The 20,792-nt window shown below is 34.9% G+C and overlaps 2 long non-coding RNA genes across 2 annotated transcripts in view; one reads left to right on the forward strand and one right to left on the reverse strand.

Annotated features, from left to right (window-relative positions):
* Positions 1–20,792, forward strand: part of LOC134810171 (uncharacterized) — a 110,811-nt gene that overhangs the window by 47,089 nt on the left and 42,930 nt on the right. The window lies entirely within an intron of this gene.
* LOC104006740 (uncharacterized) overlaps positions 618–20,792 on the reverse strand; it is a 90,961-nt gene continuing 70,786 nt past the window's right edge. The window contains exons 3-5 of the long non-coding RNA XR_001718295.3: positions 20,048–20,191; positions 18,281–18,426; positions 618–1,198 (exon numbers count right to left, since the gene is read on the reverse strand). This is a non-coding gene — a long non-coding RNA (uncharacterized LOC104006740). The remainder of the gene's footprint in view (positions 1,199–18,280; positions 18,427–20,047; positions 20,192–20,792) is intronic.

A 20,792-nucleotide genomic window follows, 5' to 3' on the forward strand; every position in this document is an offset into this window, starting at 1 on the left:
CCATAAATAGTTATTTTGTTACAGTCTTTCCAGAGGTCCATAAGATTACACCTGAGGTTTCCTGCAAAGATAGTAACTACTCTGGGACCAGAGCTAATACCAATTATTCCATCTGGAGTTCCCCATACAGCATTCTCTCCATGTGAACATTCTAGTTCTCTATAAGGTCTAGACCAAATGCTACTTAGTATATAAAATGAGATTCCTGTGTTTCTCCCAGTTGAAAATAATATCTTCCCTCTTAGAAATCCAAAGGCATTTATCTACAGATCTTTTAATGGGTATGAATAATTTACCCAAATAAAAAACAGTCTATGTCTTATCTCTGTCAGATTTGAAGGTGGGATTTAAGTTTGATTCCTAAGTACCAGTGCAGGGTCCTTCAATAAATACTCTGCAAGTATCTGTTGCATGAATGAGCGAGTTATGAGTGTTGTCATCTTTCATTTCTCTACCATTTATATTTTGCCTAGCTCATCTTAACTACTAATAAGCGCTCCTTTAAGCATAGACTTTATGTTGCATATTATCTTTCTTACCTTTCTGTCTATCTCACAAGTTACATTTCTTTATTTGAATCTGCTCAGGCTGCTGTAAAAAAATACTGTGGACTGGATGGCTTCAACAGCAGACATTTATTTCTCACAGTTCTGGAGGCTGGGAGTCTCATGATCAGGGTGCCCGCTGATTTGGTTCCTTGTGAAGGCTCTCTTCCTGGCTTGTAGACAACCATCTTCTTGTTGTGTCCTCACGTGGTGGGGGTTGAGGAGAGAGAGAGAATACAAGAGCATATGCGAACAAGTGAGCACGCTGGCCTCTCCTTATAAGGGCACTACTCCCTTCATGAGGACCCCATCCTCATAACCTCATCTAAACCCAATTACCACCCCAAAGTTCCATCTCTGGAGATCATCATATTTAGGATTAGAGCTTTGACATATAAATTTTGGGGGGACACCATTCAGTCCCTAGTGCATTTCTATAGTTGAACGAACTCATTGATAAGGTTGAGTCCTAAGTTTCTTACATTTTTCTTTTGCAGTATCAGACTTGCGTCTCTCACTTCAACTTTGTATTTCTATATGTAGTCATCACTACTTTAATCTTCCACTATCCCATGTTGATAGAAAGACCCTGCTCTTCAAAAAAGCTCCTCAGCTTGATGTTCACACTTCTTCTGAAAGTCATCTGTATTCTCCTAATAAGCCCAAATCAGAAACTTAGAGTCATCTTTTCATACAATTATTTGACTTCTTGACTCTACCTTTGTAAATTCCCTTGCATATAAAATATTTTTTCTATAAACACTTCAATTGTAATTTATTTTTCCATGTATTTTTTTGCCAACCTTATGCTATATACTAAAAAGTTTCCATATTTCCCATGTTTTCATCATTATATAGACCTATGCTATTTAGAGCTAGAATAAATATTAGAAGCCAAGTTCACCATCTTTATTTTACAGAGAGCTCAATGGGACCAAAAGGGGTCAAATGATTCACTTAATCTCACACATATGGGTAGTGTGGCAAAGCTGGACCAAGAGACTAAATCTCATGACACCCAGTGTAGCATTTTTTCCACTTTCCCAGGATTCAACCTCTATCCTGCTGCCGGATTAATGTTTATCCTCACTAGTCTATTCATGTTGTACTCTTGCTTATTAACTACGTGTGGTTTTTATTCTCCGTTACCTTACAGAGTTAAGTCACTCCAACATTCAGTTAAGTACACTACATCTACATACTCCACTTTCAGCTTTTTTCACTGCTCCAATGTGTGTAAAATTATTTGCATATTATATAGCTTGTTCTTTTCTAGCTACACTCTATGCTCTTCTACCTTCATATCTAATGCTTATCCTTTTACTTTCTTTTCTTTAAATGTACCTGCCCCCATCCCTGACCATCTTTGGAATACATTATAAATGTCATGTTTTTCATTATGCATTTTGATATTCTCTTAACTGGATATACTGTCTCCCTCCTTTAACTCACCTTTACATTTTGTCTGTGATTTGTTATTGGAAGTAATTAATTCTTCCTTATAAAATTGTCTAAGCATATTTGCCTCTTTCCATTTTCCTGTCCCAACTTATGCACCTTTATGTCTCTCATAGCACCAGGCCTAGTATTTTTTTGTACAAAATGGAAACTAAATGTTGATAAGTGTTAATATTTGATAGTCCAAGCCATCGAAGTTAGGTGTTTCATGCACTTGCTTGCTTATTTTTATACATTAGTATCTCTTTGCTCTAATCTCTTAAGATGCATGTTTCATGCACTTGCTTGCTTATTTTTATACATTAGTATCTTTGCTCTAATCTCTTAAGATGCATATCTCACAAATACATTTGAAAATAGTTATTTATCTGCGGGATGGTGGTGCTGTAAAGTTATGGTACAGAATCTTCCTCCTCCAATAAACAAAAGCAAAACAAAAACAACCCTGCCAATTTTCCCATCAGCAGGAAGAAATGGGGAAGGATTATAACCTCAAAAATGATGACCAGTGAAGTAACAGAAAATTCTGATGTCATGGCCAGGTCAACAGAATTCCCAACTCTTATTCCACCTCCAGAAGTGGCACTGAGGATAACTGAGGATATAAGAAGTGACACAAATCCTGAATCTGAATGCTCTGTAACTTGAAAGGAGTGGTTTGAAGGGATGAATTGATGGGTCTGGGAAAATCAAGATAAAACACTTAGTGGATGCTCTACAAATCACATCTGGACCTTGGCAGAAGCAGGAAGGGCCATAGATTCTCTTGCTCCAGCACACAGTGCTAAATTAGGGAAGTAAGCCGAAGCCCAAAAGACTTGAATTCATGCCAAGCTTGGTGTAATGGAGTCCAATGAAGAACATCTGGTGGGATCTCAGCAAGAAGAGTAAACCCAGGACCTCCTCAATCAGTCCCAGCTGTGCTTCCCACTCTCTTCTGTCTGTTCTCTGTACCTTCTAGTACACAGGGGGAAGATAAATAATCCCAGATAAGGTAAGAGTGATGTCAAGGAGAAACCACATACACCATTTCCTAGTAAATATAAGATATTAACAAAGGTACAAGAGGAAAAAAATGGTTTGAGAGTGATGAAAATATATTACAGCCCCCAAATAAAAATATATTAATATATAAATGGAGAAAGGCATTGATTTTAAAACATAACACAGATAATCCAATTTGAAAGAATATACAATCCAAGGAACTAAAATTCCTTTGCTGGTGTTTTGCATTTATTGAATAATCCAATAAGGACATAGATTTAAGGACATAGATTTAGGAAAACAATAATGTAATAAAAGATCAGAATTATGAGAAAAGGAATATTATAAGGAAAAGAAAAAACTGATACAAAACAAACAGTATAGATAAAATAAATTAATTAGAAGCAGCAGGAAACAGAAGTCATCATGGAGATAATGATTTATTTAGTTATAGACAATAGGTATATAAACTATAGTGCATCCACCATAGGGCTATTGATACTGCTGAAGTAAAGACACCAACAAATAGAACAGAAAATAATGAGGGATATAAAAGAGGGAAACTTACCTAAAGTAAATGAATGACTAAATATTTCAGTTAATAGGGCAAATGCCAAGAAAAGTTAATAAAAAGCTAATACTAAAAGACATATTTAGTTATTAAATTTCAAAAATAAAAGCATTCAGAAATTGATGAGTCTGGGAAAATCAAGATAAAACACTTAGTTTCAGAAAAAAAATAGCAAGTTACATAACAAGTGGGAAATCTGATTGGCCTCAGAATAAATATTGAGTTTCAGAAACAATGTAACAAAGTTTCCATTATATATAGCAAATTGCTCTTCAGTTATAAATACAACAGAAAGGCATTTCTATACATTAAATAACAGGTTTAATGAAATTTTACAACAATGAAACTTAAAAAAACCCTCCTTGGAGATTAAATGCAACCAATGAAGAGATAAATCATAATAAAGAATAGAGAAATTAGGAAACCATGGTTATATAACAGGTGGCTGAACACTTACTTCATTTAAGTATGACCTAAGATAAAACAACTGAGGTAATTATTATTGCAGAGTAGAACAGATATATAATAAAACCATCACAAATTAAATATTATAAAAGCAACAAACTCAGAAGAAAAGAGAAATAGAGGTTCTTAATTATATCATCTTTCAGAGGAGTTAATGATGATTACTGAAATTAATATATGTAATTTAAATAAATCTATGCTGAATACAAGTTATTAATTTTTTTTAATTTAGAGGGACATTTTGGTACCTATTACCTGATATGATGAAGACAATATGAAGTCCTACAATGTTTTCATTCACCTTAGTTGCATTTTTCATTATATTCATGTCAAATTAAAATTACTAGCTTCTATTTTAAAACAGCATTTATCCAAGCATATTACTTAGAAATTATGTTGTCGTTTTCTTTCTCATCTACAAAATTTTGTCTAAATTTTTATTTCCCTCTCCACATATGTAGAAAAGTTGTTTAAGTAATCTATATGGAATATTAATGGTAATGATTTCTATTTCAAGTAATTTATTGCTTTCATTAAAATCATGTCAAATTAAAATTGCTAGATGCAATTTTTTAATAACTTTTTCCCAGTTTTTAGTTTGGCTTAATTTAGTTTAGGTTGAATATGCATTATCACTTAAAATTGTCATATTCATATTGCTTCAAAATTATTTTGGTAAATTAATTTTTGACAAAATTATTAAAAGTCCATAGAAAATTATTGGGAAGACCAAGCTACAAAGATAAGACTCCTACTGAAGGAGGTGGAGCAAGATGGCCGACTAGAACCCTTCAGAAATTCCCTCCCTCATCCTCTGCAGGAACATAAAATCAAACAATTATCCATGCAAAAAGCACCTTCATAAGAACCAAAAATATCAGGTGAGTGATCAGAGTACCTGGGTTTAGCATAATAACAAGGACACATTGAAGAGGGTAGGAAGGACAGTCTCTGATGTTCCCTACACTACCCCTACCTCCACTCCCAGCAGTACAGCCAAGAGAGAAAATCTGTGCTTGGAGGAGGCAGAGCAAAGTGAGTTTGGAACTTGGCATTGGAACTCAGTCCCACCCTGTCACAGTCAGAACATAGCACAGGGCAGAATTCTGTTGATGCCATTAAGACAAGCCCTGGGCCCGAGGAGACTTCATCACCCAAGGAGGAGGAAACTGAGTCCCAAACAAACAAGGCCAGACTGTGAAGACTAGAACAAATACCTAACTCTTCAATGCCCAAATAAGGACAAATGTTCATAAGCATGAAGGACATCCAGGAAAATATTACCTCACCAAACAGACTAAATAAGGCACCAGTGAACAACCCTCGAGTGACAGAGATATATAACCTCTCAGATAGGGAATTCAAAATAAATATTTTGAGGCAGCTTGGCGATCTTCAAGATAACACAGAGAAGGAATTCATAAATCTATCTAAGAAATTTAACAAAGACATTGACATTTAAAAAAAATAAATACTGGAGCAGAAAAATTCAATAGATAAACTAAAAAATGTAACACAGTCTTAACAACAGAATTAAGCAGAATAAGGAACTAGTGAACTCAAAGATGAGCTATTTAAAAAATAGGAAGATAAAAAATAATTAAAAAGAATAAAGTGTGCTTACAAGATCTAAAAAATAGTCTCAAAATGGCAAATTTAAGAGTTATTGTCCATAAAGAGGATGTAGATAAAGAGATCAGGGTAGAAAACTTATTCAAATAAATAATAACAAAGTACTTTCCAAACCTATAGAAAATTATTAATATCCAGGTACCAGAAGTTCACAGAACATCAAAGAAGACACAATCCATATAAGACTATCCCAAGGCATATAATCAACTCCCAAAAGTCAAAAACAAAGGATCCTAAAAGCAGCAAGATAAAAGCAAATAATATCTAAGGTCTGATACATCTAGCAATAGACTTCTCAGAGGAAACCTTACAGGCCTGGAGGGAATGGGAATGACATATCCAAAGTACTAAAGGAAATAAAAGCTCCAACTAAGGAAACTGTACCCAGCATAGCTATTTTTCAGACACAAAGGAGAAATAAAAACTTTCCCAGACCAACAAAACCTGAGGGAATTACTCATCACCATACCTGTCTTATAAGAAATGTTAAAGGGAGTTTTCCAACTGAAAAAAAGGATGCTATCATGCAGCAAGAAATCACCTAAAGGTAGAAAAGTCACTGGTAAAAGTTAAGTACACAGAATTATCTAATACTGCCATTGCAGTGTGTAAGCCATGCATATATTTAGTATAAAGACCAAGAGGCAAATCTATAAGAAATAATAACTACACAGGTTTGTTAAGAGATAGGAATTATAAGAAGATATATAGACACAACAAAAAGTCAAAAACCAGGGGAATGGAGTTAAACTGTGGAGTATTTTAATTTTTCTTTGCTTCTGTCTTTTCTTCTTTGGGATCAAAGTTAAGTTGTCATCAGTTTAAAATAACTTGTTACAATTCTGATATGTTTGTTTCAACCATTATTATAACCACAAAGCAAAAATCTAACAGACACACTAAAAAGAAAAAATGAATTAAAACATACTGCCAGAGAAAATCATTTATCCACAAAGCCAGTAAGAAAGAAAGAGGTTCACAAAACAACTGGAAAACAACTAGCAAAATGGCATTAGTAAGTCCTTACCTGTCAATAATGACACTGAATATAAATTGACTACATTCTCCAGTTAAAAGACATGAAGTAGCTGAATAAAGAAATAAGACACAACTATGTGCTCTCTACAAGAAACTCACTTTTTACCTATAAAGACATGTGGACTGAAAGTAAAAATGGATGAAAAATAAATAAGTAAAGATGGAAAAAGATATTTTGTGCAAATTGAAACCAAAAACAAAAGTAGCTATATTTAAAGTACATTTCAAGTCAAAAACTGTAAGAAGAGACAAAGGTCATTATATAATGATTAAAAAGTCACTTCAGCAAGAGAATATAACAACTGTATTTAATTGTAATAAATATATATGCAACCAATTGTATTATATATGCAACCAAAATTAAAGCACTTGTTATGGTTTAAACTTGTGTCCTCACACAAATCTCATGTGCAATTGTAATCCCAGTGTTGGAGGTGGAACCTGGTGGGAGGTGATTAGATCATAGGGGTGGAGTTCTTATGAATGGTTTAGTGACATCACCTTTGGTACTATATAGCCAGTGAGTTCTCATGAGATCTGGATGTTTAAAAGTGTATGTTACCTCCTTCATTTTTTTCTCTCTTCCTTCTGTTCTGGCCACATAAGATGTGCTCGTTTCCCTTTGCCTTCTGCCACGATTGTAAGTTTCCTGAGGCCTCCCCAGCCATGCTTCCTGCAGAGGCTGCAGAACCATTAGCCAATTAAGCCTCTTTTCTTTATAACCCACTCAGTCTCAGGTATTTCTTTATAGCAATGCAAGAACAGACTAATACATCACCCAGACATTTAAAGCGAGTATTAAAGATAGACTACAATACAATGATAGCAGAGGACTTCAACAACCCAGTTTCAGCAATGGACAGATCATCCAGGCAGAAAATCAGCAAAGAAATATTGGAATTAAGCTACATGCTAGGCTAAATCAACTTAACTGATATTTATATTTATAGAACATTTCACCAAATAGATGCAGAAAACATATTCTTCTCATCAGCACATGGAACATTCTCCAGGATTGACTATAAGTTAGGCCACAAAACAAGTCTTAACAAATTCAGAAATATCAAAATCATATCAAGTTTCTTTTTTTGACTAAATAGAATAATACTCTAAATCAATAACAAGAAGAACTTTGGAAACTATAAAAATACATGAAAATTAAACAACTTGTTCTTGAACCATTAATGGGTCAACAAAGAAATTAAGAAGAAAATTTAAAATTTTATTGAAACAAATAAAAATGGAAAGAAAACATACCAAAACCTGTGGAATACAGCAAAAGCAGTACTAAGTGGGAAGTTTTTCATTATAAATGGCTACATCATAAAGTAGAAAGACTTCAAATAAACAATTAATGGCACACCTTAAAGAGCTAAACCTAAACCAACCTAAAATTAGTAGAAGACAAGAAATAATGTCAAAACAGAAATAAATAAAATTGGGACTAAAAAATAGATCAACAAAATAAGTTGGGTTTTTGAAAAGAAAGAAAATTTGGAAACTTTTAGCCAGACTAAGAAGAAAAAGAGAAGAACTAATAAAATTGGAGACAAAAAGAAGACATTACAACTGATAGCACAGAAATGCAAAGAACCGTTATAGACTGTGACGAGCATCTATATGCCAATAAGTTAGAAAACATAATAGAAATGGATAAATTTAGTCTAGACACATACAACCTATGAAGGTTGTTCCATAAACAAATAGAAAACCTGCACAGACCAATAATGAGTAATGAAATAGAAGTAGTAATAAAAAGTCTCCCATCAAAGAAAAGGTGAGGAACTGATGGCTTCCCTGTTGAATTCTATGAAACATTTAAAGAAAAAAATAATACCGATCCTACTCAACCTCTTCAAAACACTGAAGAGGAAGGAATACTTCCAAACTCGTTCTAGATGGCTATTATTACCCTGATACCAAAAACCAGACAGAGACTCGACAACAACAAAAACTACAAGCCAATATCCCTGATCAACATAGATGCAAAACTCCTCAAAAAACTAACAAACCAACTTTACCAACACATTAAAAAGTTCATTAAGGCCAGGCTCAGTGGCTCACACCTGTAATCCTAGCACTTTGGGAGGCCAAGGCAGGTGGATCACGAGGTCAGGAGATCGAGACCATCCTGGCTAACACAGTGAAACTCTGTCTCTACTAGAAAAACAAAAACTTAGCCGGGCGTGGTGGCGGATGCCTACAGTCCCAGCTACTCAGGAAGCTGAGACAGGAGAATGGCGTGAACCTGAGAGGCGGAGTTTACACTGAGCCGAGATCGTGCCACTGCACTCCAGCCTGGGAGATAGAGCGAGACTCCGTCTCACAAAAAAAAAAAAAAAAAAAAAAAAAAAAAAAAAAAAATCATTAACACAACTAAATGAGATTCATCTCAGGGATAGAATGACGTTTCAACATACACAATTCAATCAACATAATACATCACATAATAGTATGAAGGACAAAAATCATTTCAATCAATGTTGGAAAAACATAAAATTTAACATCCTTTCATAAAATTACTTGCAACAAACTGGGTATAGAGGAAACATACCTCAATTTGATAAAAATCATATAAAACAAACCCACGGCTCATGTCATACTGAATGGGGAAAGGCTGAAGGCATTTCCTCTAAGATCTGGAACAAGACAAGGATGCCCACTTTTACCACTTTTATTCAGCATGGTATCAGAAGTCCTAGCCAGGGCAATTAGACAGGAAAAAGAAATAAAGGGCATTTAAACTGGAAAGGAAGAATTTAAGTTGTCCTTGTTTGTGTCTTTATATTTAGAGAAACTTAAAGACTTTACCAAAAAAACTGGTAGAACTGATAAATTAATTCAGTAAATTTGCAGGATACAAGAATCATTAGCATTTCTATACGCCAACAGTGAAGGATGTGGAAAAGAAATCAAGAAAGCAATCCTTTTTACGATAGCCACAAAAAATACCTAGACATAAACTTGACTAAAGTTTTTATCTCTACAATAAAAACTACTAAACACTGATGAAAGAAATTGAAGAAAATGCACAAAAAAGAAAGATATCTCATGTTATGGATTAGAAGAATTAATACTATTTAAATGTTCATACTACTCAAAGCAACCTACAGATTCAATGCAATCCCTGTCAAATACCAATGACATTCTTCACGGAAATAGAAAAAACAATCCTAAAATTCACATGGAACCAGAAAAGACCCCAAATAGCCAAAGCAATCCTGAGCAAAAAGAACAAAGCAGGAAACATCGCACTACTATACTTTGAAATATACTACAAATCTATGGTAACCAAAACATAGCACTGGCATAAAAACAGACATATAGACCAATAAAACAGAATAGAGAACCCATAAATAATTCCTTGCATTTACAGCCAAGTCATTTTTGACAAAGTTGTTAAAAATATACATTAAGGAAAGGACAGTATTTTCTATAAATGGTGCTGGGAAAACTGGATATCCATATGCAGAACAATAAAATTAGATTCCTATCTCACCAATTACAAAATTGACAAATGGGATCATATCAAGCTAAAAAGCTTCTGTACAGCAAAGGAAGCAACCAACAAAGTGAAGAAACCACCTACAGAATTAGGTTGAATTAGAAGAATTAGGCCCCATCTCCCACCATATACAAAATTAGTAAAGAATATTTGCAAACTATCCAAAAATGGACTACTAATCAGAATATATAAGTAACTCAAAACTCAATAGCAAAAACAAAACAAACAAACAAAAAAAACCTTCCAAATAATCTGATTAAAAATGGGCAAAAGACCTTAACAGGCATTTCTCAAAAGAAGACAAATGGCCAACGGGTATATGAAAAAATGCTCAACATCATCAAGGAAATCAAAATCAAAATCCAGATACCATCTCACCCCAGTTAAAATGTGTTATCAAAATAGATAAAATAAATGCTACCAAAGATGTAGAGAAAGGGGAACATTTGCACACTGTTAGTGGGAATGTAAATTAGCACAGCCACTATGAAAAATAATATAGAGGCTCCTCCAAAACTAAAAATATAACTACCATATGATCTAGCAATCCTATTGCTGGGTATATATCCAAAAGAATGGAAATCAGTATATTGAAGAGATATCTAAACAACCCCCTCTTTATTTTTGCAGCGCTATTCACAATAGTCAAGATATGGAATCAACCTAAGGGTCCATCGATGGATTAATGGATAAAAAGAAAATGTGGTGTGTATACATAGGCAATGGAATATTATTCATCCATAAAGAAAAGAATGAAATCCTATCATTTACAGTGACATGGACTGAACTGGAGGACATTATGTTAAGTGAAATAAGCCAGACACAGAGAGACAAATATCACATGTTCTTACTCATAACTGGGAGCTAAAAACATAGATCTCATAAAAGTAGTGGATAGACTCTGGTGGCTACCAGAGGCTAAAAGGTTTGTGAGGGCAGGGGATAGAAGGAATACTACCTAGTGTTTGATAGCACAGTAGGGTGACTATAGTCAATAATAACAACTTATTGACTATTTAAAAATAGCAAAGAAAATTTGGAATGTTTCCAACACACAGAAATTATAAATGTTTAAGATAATGGATACTTCAGTTTCCTGGATTTAATCATTACCTATTGTATGCTTGTATCAAAATACCACATGTACCCCATAAGTGTGTGTAACTCTTATGTATCCAAAAAAAGTAAATATTTTAAAAAACACAAGTCTCCTACTACATAGTGAAGGGCAAAGAAAATCAGCTTTAGTCAGACTTCTGAGACAATCCTAAGTAGCTGAGGTTTGAGCTTCTTTGTTACCTCCAAAAAAAATGTGAAGTTTCCTTTTCCCACCATAATTTTTAAGCCCCACCTATTCTATCTTCTAGCCATCACTTCTTTTGTTTAACAAATAGAACAAATAGTTCACCATATAGTTGCTGTACACAGCGGGAGGAGATTGTCTAGGGAAAGACGGAAGAAGAAAGCAAAATAAATGAAGGCTGGTAAGGATTACAGGAGTAAATGGATACTTATCTCTATCAGTCAGGATTAGCGAGGTCCCGTGATGGTAGCAAATTATCCCAGAGTCTCAATATCAGTACAACAAAGCCTGATAAGTCAGGAAGCTCCTACTGGTATAAGAAGCTCTTCCAGCCGGGCTAGGTGGCTCAAGCCTGTAATCCCAGCACTTTGGGAGGCCGAGACGGGCAGATCACAAGGTCAGGAGATCGAGACCATCCTGGCTAACACGGTGAAACCCCTTCTCTACTAAAAACACACACACACAAAATTAGCTGGGCGTGGTGGCGGGCACCTGTAGTCCCAGCTACTCGGGAGGCTGAGGCAGGAGAATGGCGTGAACCCGGAAGGCGGAGCTTGCAGTGAGCCGAGATGGCGCCACTGCACTCCAGCCTGGGCGACAGAGCGAGACTCCGTCTCAGAAAAAAAAAAAAAAAAAAAAAAAAAAAAAAAAAAAAAAAAAAGAAAAGCTCTTCCAAAGCCGTTGCTCAAACAGCCAGACAGCCACCATCTTGTAACTCTGCCATCTTATTAGGCAATCCCAACAATCATCCAAACAAAGGAAGAAAGAATGGAGAGCAGGGATCCCCAACCCCTGAGCTGCAGGCCAGTACCGGTCTGTGGCCTGTTAGGAACTGGGCTGCACAGCAGGAAGTGAGCAAGCGAGCCATCCACCTCCTGTCAGATCAGCAGGAACATTGGATTCTCCTGGAGCGTGAACCCTATTGTGAACTGCACACATGCGCCGAATCTAGGTTGCATGCTCCTTATGAGCATCTAATGCTTGATGATCTGAAGTGGAACAGTTTCAAGTTTCATCCTGAAACCATTACTGTGGAAAACTTGCCTTCCTTGAAACCAGTCCCTGGTATCAAAAAGTTTGGGGATTGCTGATATAGAGGACTCATTCTTGCTTATTTTTTCCACTGGACTAAAAGTGAAAAACCCCAGTGTGGGTAGCCTGTTGACCAGAAATAGTCACGTCGCCCTGGTCTAACTGCAAGAGAATGTAGGGAGTACAGTATTCCTGTGTGTTTAAGAAGTGGAAAATAAAACAGAATTTGGAGAACACTTAATATTGCCTCTTCTATGTGACATGAAAGTGAGAAAATTATGTGATTAAACATAATAGCCTGAAAAGCTAAAGAAACAGAATGCCTAAAACATCAATATTGCATATATATTATAAGAGAAAGATAAAAGTCTGAGAATAAATCACTAGCCAAAAAAATGCTCAAATATATGAGACCAATTTGTTTTTTGTTACTTGTAACACTGCCCATAATAGGGAAAATCAGGAGAAAAACTGTTTACAGCGAAACAAATTAAGGCATATCCATGCCACAGAATATCACCAAGAAATTTAGAAGAATGAGTTACATCTATATACAAAATTTACTGTATGCCAACAAATTCAATATTCTAGATGAAATGGACAAATTCTGAGAATGACACAAACTACCAAAACTGACCAAATTTTTTTTTCCAATGAGGAGGCCTAGAACAAGTAAGGTGATTGAATTCGTAATCAAAAAACTTCTCACAAATAAAATTTCAGGACCAGTTGTCATCAGTGAATTCTACCAAAGGCTTAAAGAAGAATTTATACCAATCTTTCACAAACTCTTCTGAAAAAATAAAGAACCCATAAGCAAATCTGAAGGGGAGGAAACACTTCCCAACTCATTCCATGATGTCAGTATTACCCTGCTATCAAAATCAGATACAGACATCACAAGAGGGAAAAAAAAACACTACAGGCCAATATATTTTATGACTGTAGATCTTCAACAAAATGCTAGCAAACCAAATACAGCAGCATTTACAATGAATTGTACGCAATGACCATGTGCGTTTTATCCCAAGAACTCGTAATTGTTTCAACATATGAAAATCCATCAATGTAATATCTTATATGAATACAATAAATAACAAAAAATACATTTTTATCTCAATGAATGCAAGAAAATCATGTGACAAAATGTAACACATTTCTGTGATAAAAACTCTTAACAAACTAGGAATATAAAATAACTTCCTCAATCAGATAAAGCATATTTATGATAAACCTATATGCTCCCTATGGTCAGGAGCAAAACGAGGATGTCTGTTCTTGCTACTTTTATCTAATATTGTAAGTGAGGTCCTAGCCAGGGCATTTAAGCAAGACTATAAAACACAGATATATAGATTAGGAAGAAAAGAGTAAAACAATCTCGATGACTTTTTTTTTCTATTTAAAAATCTCAAGGATTTCACAAAAACAAAACAAAACAAAAACAGCTAAAAACAAGTTGTACAAGGGTGCAGTATACGAAATTAACACACCAAAGCCAATTGTATTTCTATACACTGGTAATGAACAATCTGAAAATAAAATTAAGAAAACAATTTCATTTACAATAGTGTCAAAGAGAATATATTAATAATATAATTTTAAAAGTGTAAGAAGTGTAAGACTTACGCACCAAATACTGTAAAACATCATTGAAAGTAGCAAACTAACAAAGACTAAATAAATTTTAAAAACCTTATGTTCATAGAATGAAAGAATATTGTTAAGATGGCAATACTCAAATTGATCTACACATTCAACACAATTCCTATCAAAATCCCAGCTGATTTATTTCCAGAAAGTTGCAAGCCGATTCTAAAATTATCTCACACCTTCTGCCAAAGTTAAATCAGAATGGATGAAAAATCTAAAAGCAATAGCTTAGACTCTAAACTCTTATGAAAAAAGATATGCACAAATCTTCATGACCTTGAGTTAGGCAATGGTTTCTTACATATAATATCAAAAGTACAAGTAAAAACAAAAAATGTTAGACTTCACTAAACAATGTAAAAATGTACATCAAAGGACATTATCAAGCAAGTGAAAAGACAACCTCTTTGCAAGTTGTATACCAGATAAGGATCTAGTATCCAGAATAAAGAACTCTTATAACTCAACAACAAAACGGACAAAGGGTGTGAAGAGACATTTCTCCGATGATGATACACACATTCCCATAAGCACATGAACAGATGCTCAACATCATTATTCCAAATGTAAACCAAAACCACAATGAGGTGCCGCTTCACCCCCACTAGAGGCTATTATCAGAAAAACAGACAATAACAAGGATGTGTGGTTATCTTCCAGTATATCTGATGGGACTGTAAAATGGTGTAGCCACATTGAGAAACAGTATGGCAGTTTCTTAAAGCTAGTGTTACCATGCCTGAAACCGGGTTCTACAATGTGACGCAACAATTCCAATCCTAGGCACATATGCAAGAGAGATGAAAACAAATGTACATAAAATGTATCCATATCAACACTTGTACATGAATAGTCATAGCAGCATTATTCATAATACCTAAAAAGTAGAAACAACACAAATGTCCATTAATTGTAAATGGATAAACAAAATTTGGTATATATACACAATGGTGTATTATTCAGCCATAAAAATGAATGAATTACTGATATATGCTACAACGTGGATAGGCCTTGAACACATGCTATGTGAGAAAAGGCAGATGCAAAAGGCCACAGATTCTACTCATGTAAAATGCCAATAGCAAGCGAATTCTTACACGCAGAATTAGATTAGTGTTTACCTGAGGTTTGGGGAAGGGAAGAATAATAAAGAAGTTTCCTTGTTTGTTTTTGGGTGATGACAATGTTCTGTAATTAGTATTATTGATGGCTGCACAACTTTGTGAAAGTGCTAAAACCCACTGAGTGTTTAACTTAAGAGTGAATTTGATGGTACCTGAAAAATAATTATGGTATACAAAAATGCATAAGAAAAAAATTATCAAGTGATATTGTCAATGGAGAAAATAAGGTTGTAGGATAAAATAGAATATAGGCCCATCTATTTAAAATGTTTGCTTATCCATGTACACATTTATGTGTGAAAATGCTTAAGAACTAAAGTGATGTATGTTGAACTCTTAACAGTAGCTACTTCTGAAGAAGGGTACAGTATTGGGAAGATTTTTAAGGGAAGACTGTACATATTTTGTTTTCTTTGAATGTTAGATAAGGAACATATGTTCATATGTTATATAAAAACTAAATTAAAAGAAAATTAATAAAGTTAGATGTTATGAAATATAAACACTATCTCACCCCACTTTCAATGCCCAGTTCCATTCTCCCCATTTTATAAAATCTTCCCTACTCCATCATATACTGATTTGTTTTATCTGTACTCTTAAAACTCCTGCCCTTTATACACTACATAATTTAGTGCCTTATCATACATTTGACTAAACCAATTACATGAGAGAACCCTTGATAAACTGTAAAACATAAAATAAATGCCATGCCAATACCAATATGTTGGGTAATGCCTTTTGGAATTGTCAGTGTGAAATTAAGAACAGCAAAGCTAAAAATGGAGGCCAAGGTCAAAAGTTAGAAAAATTATGGGCAAGCTGCCAAACCTAAGTCCTTAAAATAATAGTGATGTCACAGGTCAAATGGAAGTTTTATATTCTGGGTTGACATAAAGACAGACTTCAAATATAATAATTTCTGGGCAAATCTAAGCAAGCAGTGTTTGATAAGAAAGTAAGCAATTACAACAGGTCCAGAATTCTCATAGAAAAACAGTAACAAAAAAACAAGACATAGTTGGAAAGGTACATCCCAAAATAGTCTTAAAGGCAAAGTTCTTGTACATGGCATAGTTTTTATTTTTGCACTATTATTTCATATGTTACCCTCAATTTCCCAATCACATTGCAAGACTGCAATTTACCAAGATTTGTTGGATTTAGGAAAAATGCTTGTATTTATCATGCAGCCTCTATATCATTAGATTACATACCTGATTAGTTTTATTGATTTAACTGAAAGGTACTGACCAGTTACAGTGGGGTTGAAAAATAAAAATTAATTTTCCAAAAATATTAAGTCTGTTCCAACTAAACCCAAAGTAAATACTGAATGGTCATGATCACCTAATAAAACATGTGGTGCCTATTTCACAGGGATCATGATAAATCTGACATGGAAAATAAAGTAGAAGAGGGAGTTTGTTGATGCTTGATTTTATCTGACTGTCCCAAACAGCCCAAGTGTCTGACTGAATTTTTAAAATTAATCCTTCTTTCTAACTTTCACTAATGGTATTATGATGATTATTAATGTTCTACTAATAGCAGATAATGTGTATTGAGGGTGTACCTTGTACTGGTCCCTGAGCTGAACATTTTTATATAGAGTATCTCATTTAATACACCACTGCTATAAAGTAGTAACTATGATCACATATATTGGACAGATGAGAAAGCTGAGGTTGACTGAGTATAAACAACTTGACCATGACCACACAGCTAGTAAGTGATAACGATGTGACTCCATTCTGAGCCTAACTCTCAAATTTATGTTCTTTACTCAAATACTACTCTAGCTATACAATACTTAATATCCGAACATCACTCAGGATCCTGGGTTCCCATCCTATCCTGCCATGGTCATCTTCTCCTTCAGGACCTCAAAGGAAGTAATTGTCTAGAGCACAAGGGCAATTAGGGCTTCAGCCTTCAACCCCAATAAAATAACTAGTGAATTAGTCTAGATTCTGCCAGTGACTCTCTTTGAGGAGGCAAATTCTGGGCAAAGTGGCCTCCTTTTGCCTTTTGTCCTGGGCCCACCATCCACTTACTCTGCCAGTGCTGAAGAAGTGTGAGTCTAGAAGAAATGGCCAATCCAAGAGCAAGATGGAGTTTGTGCTTAACATAGAAAGTATCCATTTTTTTAATTTGGCAAAATAACCCGGCACAAAAAATGCCAACATCAACCTATCAAGGGAAATTCTGCAAATAATCTACTTCTATGATGACAGTGGATTTCATTAGATGATAAGAGGAAACTTCCAGCGCTAAGGAGAATGAAAGCAATTTTATCCAAAATATGAGGGTTCTAGAAAGTTATTTCCAGTGCCTCCATTATCCTGACAGGCAGAAATACACACTTTTAATTTGCCTGGAACTGATGACAACAGGAATGAATTAAATATGTAATCAATCATACTGTTAAATGGAAAAACAATAGGTTTCTGCTTACACATAGCTTGAGAGAGAGATCCAGAAGGTATAACATTCATCTGAGTGCAAAACCCACATTAGAGAGAAACTCTACTTTACCTTTATGATTAATAAGGAAAAGATTTTCAAGACACCAATTTTTTGTTTTTGTAAAGTGACATAATATGGAAATAAAAAAGAAAAAGATAGAAATTAGGTTACTCCTGAGAAATCAGTGTTTATAGGGCTAAAAATCAGAAACAATGCCAAACAAGGGAAAAAAAGAATTCACATAAATCAGAAAGGAAATACGACTGTTAATGAAAAGGAACACACAAACAAACCTCCAATGCACAAAGCAATGAATCCCTCACTATCCCATATTTCAAATGAACCACTAGAGAGGGAAAAAAGTGATAGCAACACTTGCAGCTGAAATAACTCTTGCAGTGATAAATTCTCCTCTTTCTTCATGTTGCATTTTTCCCATGATGTTCCTCTTGGTATTCGGCAACTCTTTTAAAAGAAGATACTTGCAAGCACTGACCTCACCTTTGACTATTTGTCTGTCTCCACAGTTCTTTGCAGATATTACTGAGCATCACCATAGATGTCCTTCTTCACCTCTTTATCCACAACTGAAGTATAGCCACCTCAAAGCCTCCAGAGGTGCACACCTTAGATCCATCAGCACAAATCTGCAAAAGCCATTTCTCACTGAGTGGATGATGATGCGATGTATTTGTCTTCTATCACCATCTCTCTGATTATTTTCAAAGATATAGCTACATATTATTAGTAATCTAGTTAGCACTAGTAGAAGCAGCAGCAGTAGCAAACATCCTATATACCCTCCTAACCCCACCTCATTCTTGTGAGATGTTGCTACTATTTGAATCATTATCCCATTTGTAACTTAACCTCAAATAGGAGATTATGGGTTTCTTTTTCTTTCTTTTTTTCTTTTTCCCAATGGGGCTAAAGCCAGCAGGGAATCTTCATTAAAATTCACCGTAAGGCCTATTTGTTTGCCATTTCCCTTCCCCCAAGTCACATATTCCTCCCACCCTGCTGTGAACTGCGCAGAGCAGAGGAATGACCCGTGGAATCTCATGGTCCTGTGGAGGTGCCAAATTAAGCTGCTCATGTTTGCTAAGTAAAGATGACATATATTTACTGTCTCTGGACACCCCTCCAAATAGTAGTATATTCACAACTTTATTTTATTCTGTATTTTAGGAAAGAACATTGCTTTCCTCATGAACAGGTGCAAATACTGCTGACATTTAGAACACTCCTCAAAGGTAGGGACTAAGGATCTAGGCTTGCATGGTGTGAGTTCTTACTGGAGACCAATATCAGGGCATTCTTGGGTGGTTATTATTATCGTTTGGTTATTGCATTCTTCCTCTCTGTCCTGATGAGACATAACTATGCCAGAGTCATACTTCATATTCATCTATAGGAACATCTGGCTCATGTCTAACATTTAATTTCCACACCATTAGAGTCAAACAATACATGTACATCAATAGATAATGTAATGCATTATCATGCAAGGCAGAGAGTAGCAATTTATTAGCCTAATTTAAAATAGCCTTCAGCAAAAAATAGTGCATCTTAATTCAGAGTTTTGAATGGAATGACATGTTTTCAAGTAAAATTCAAAGGTATATACTCAGACATGATTTGGAAGAAGTTTCCTACATATATTATCTTCTGCATTATTCAAGGAGGGAAGATCAATTCTGTTTTTTTATGTTCCAAACAAATCTAATCCATAATAATACAAAAAACAAAGATAGCCCTGGGAGAAAATAAGAAAAGGAACTCCTTGGAACATAACTTAGAAATCACAACTTCAATGTACAGGCTGCTAAGAATCTCTTTGCACATGCTTAAAATCACAGAAAATGTTTTGCTTTGAATGTAGCATGAATTTTGTCTCTATTTCCTAAGACATTTCATTACTATTTTAGGTTTATAGACAATGAATATGTAGAGTGTTAGTTTGTCTTTGTAGGAGAATATTATAACTTCTATAAGAATTTAAGCGATGTAATCTTAGAAATTAGCTTAAGCTATGCAGCTTGCACAAATCATTATAATTATTAAAAACAAATATTCAAATATCTTCTCAGTTCTTATTAATGAAAACCAACCTCTGCTATTCTAACACGTATATTTGATATAGGAAGATGCCCAGTGCTTGTTAACACTGACAAAAACCTTCTCCACTCCCTTAAATAATATAATGGAAATAATAGTATATATTTAGTGCATATATATAGTACAAATTCTAAATTCTGTGACACTCACCAAAGCATAGTCATAAAGCACATTGGATATGACAATTCAGCCTTAGAAGAGATGGAGAAAATTTGTCATCTTGAGGTCCTCAATAGTACTTAAGCTGCTGTTGAGACTTCTCTCAGCAATGATATGCAAGTCCATGGCCAAGCCCTGTGGTAAATGCAAATTATGTAATTTTTATGACCTCTCAGATTAATGGAAGAAGTAAGGGATGCACATACAGAACCAGAATACATAGTATAAAGTGCTAAATGCAGTAAGAAAGTTGGAAAAAATGCTTCGGGAGATAAGGGAGAGAGGAACTGTTTCTGGCTGTGGGAAACAGAAAAGCTTCAAAAAAGGAATTAGCTTTGTGTTGGAACTTGGAGGACAGACTGCATACTGGAGATGTTCAGTGATACAGCCCAGAAGGCAAGGTCCTGGTTTCTAAAGGGAGTCACTGAAGCAGTATGTTACAGTGTACCGGAATTAATTCGGATCATCCTGACCCCATGTCCCCACATCCTACTACTAATTTTTCTCCTGATAGTACTAATCCTTAGCTTGAATTCACCAATTGGGTTAGAAATATTTGCTCCAGTTCAGTTCTTGAGATCTTATATCTGAAACCTATATAGTGATTAACATTTTGTTCCCCTCTATGATACTCTGTCATTGCATGTGATTAATTTGGTTAGGTATTGCTACCACCTGTGCTGTGACCACCCAGGGTGTTAAAAATTTTGTACTAATCCCTGACTGCTTGAACTAA

Source organism: Pan troglodytes, chromosome 5 (assembly GCF_028858775.2).
Source record: "Pan troglodytes isolate AG18354 chromosome 5, NHGRI_mPanTro3-v2.0_pri, whole genome shotgun sequence".
Lineage (NCBI taxonomy): Eukaryota > Metazoa > Chordata > Mammalia > Primates > Hominidae > Pan > Pan troglodytes.